The following is a 466-nucleotide window of genomic DNA, read 5'->3' on the forward strand; positions in this document are numbered from 1 at the left end:
GCACGTTGGCGGCAGCGCAGAATGTCTTGGCTGTTTTTTCGTGGAGTATATGGCCATCGATCGTCAAATGCTGAAAAATGTGCTTTTAGAAATACTTCACAGTGGCTTTAGATTTCAGATTTTAAGATAAAACATCTGCACTAAGGAAGGTCCATCTCTCCTCTCTCAGGTGTGGTTAAACGCTCTCATTCTGGAAACACTAGTAAGGGGGGATGCTTGATACAGGCAATAGATTTAACTCCTGTTTTAATTGATAGGGGTAATTATAATCGGGTAATTAAGTTATAACATTAACAGGACATCGAATAAGAATAGTCAGATCCCGATGCAAGAAGACACGATGCTGGTTGCAACCATCGTGATATTTAACTTGGCGAAGAAATCTTTCTTAATCTATTTAGTTGTTGGAATAGCAGATGGAATTATTTGAATTCACTAATAATAATCAGTACTGATAAAGATGAGG

This window comes from Penaeus monodon, chromosome 25 (genome assembly GCF_015228065.2).
Source record: "Penaeus monodon isolate SGIC_2016 chromosome 25, NSTDA_Pmon_1, whole genome shotgun sequence".
NCBI lineage: Eukaryota > Metazoa > Arthropoda > Malacostraca > Decapoda > Penaeidae > Penaeus > Penaeus monodon.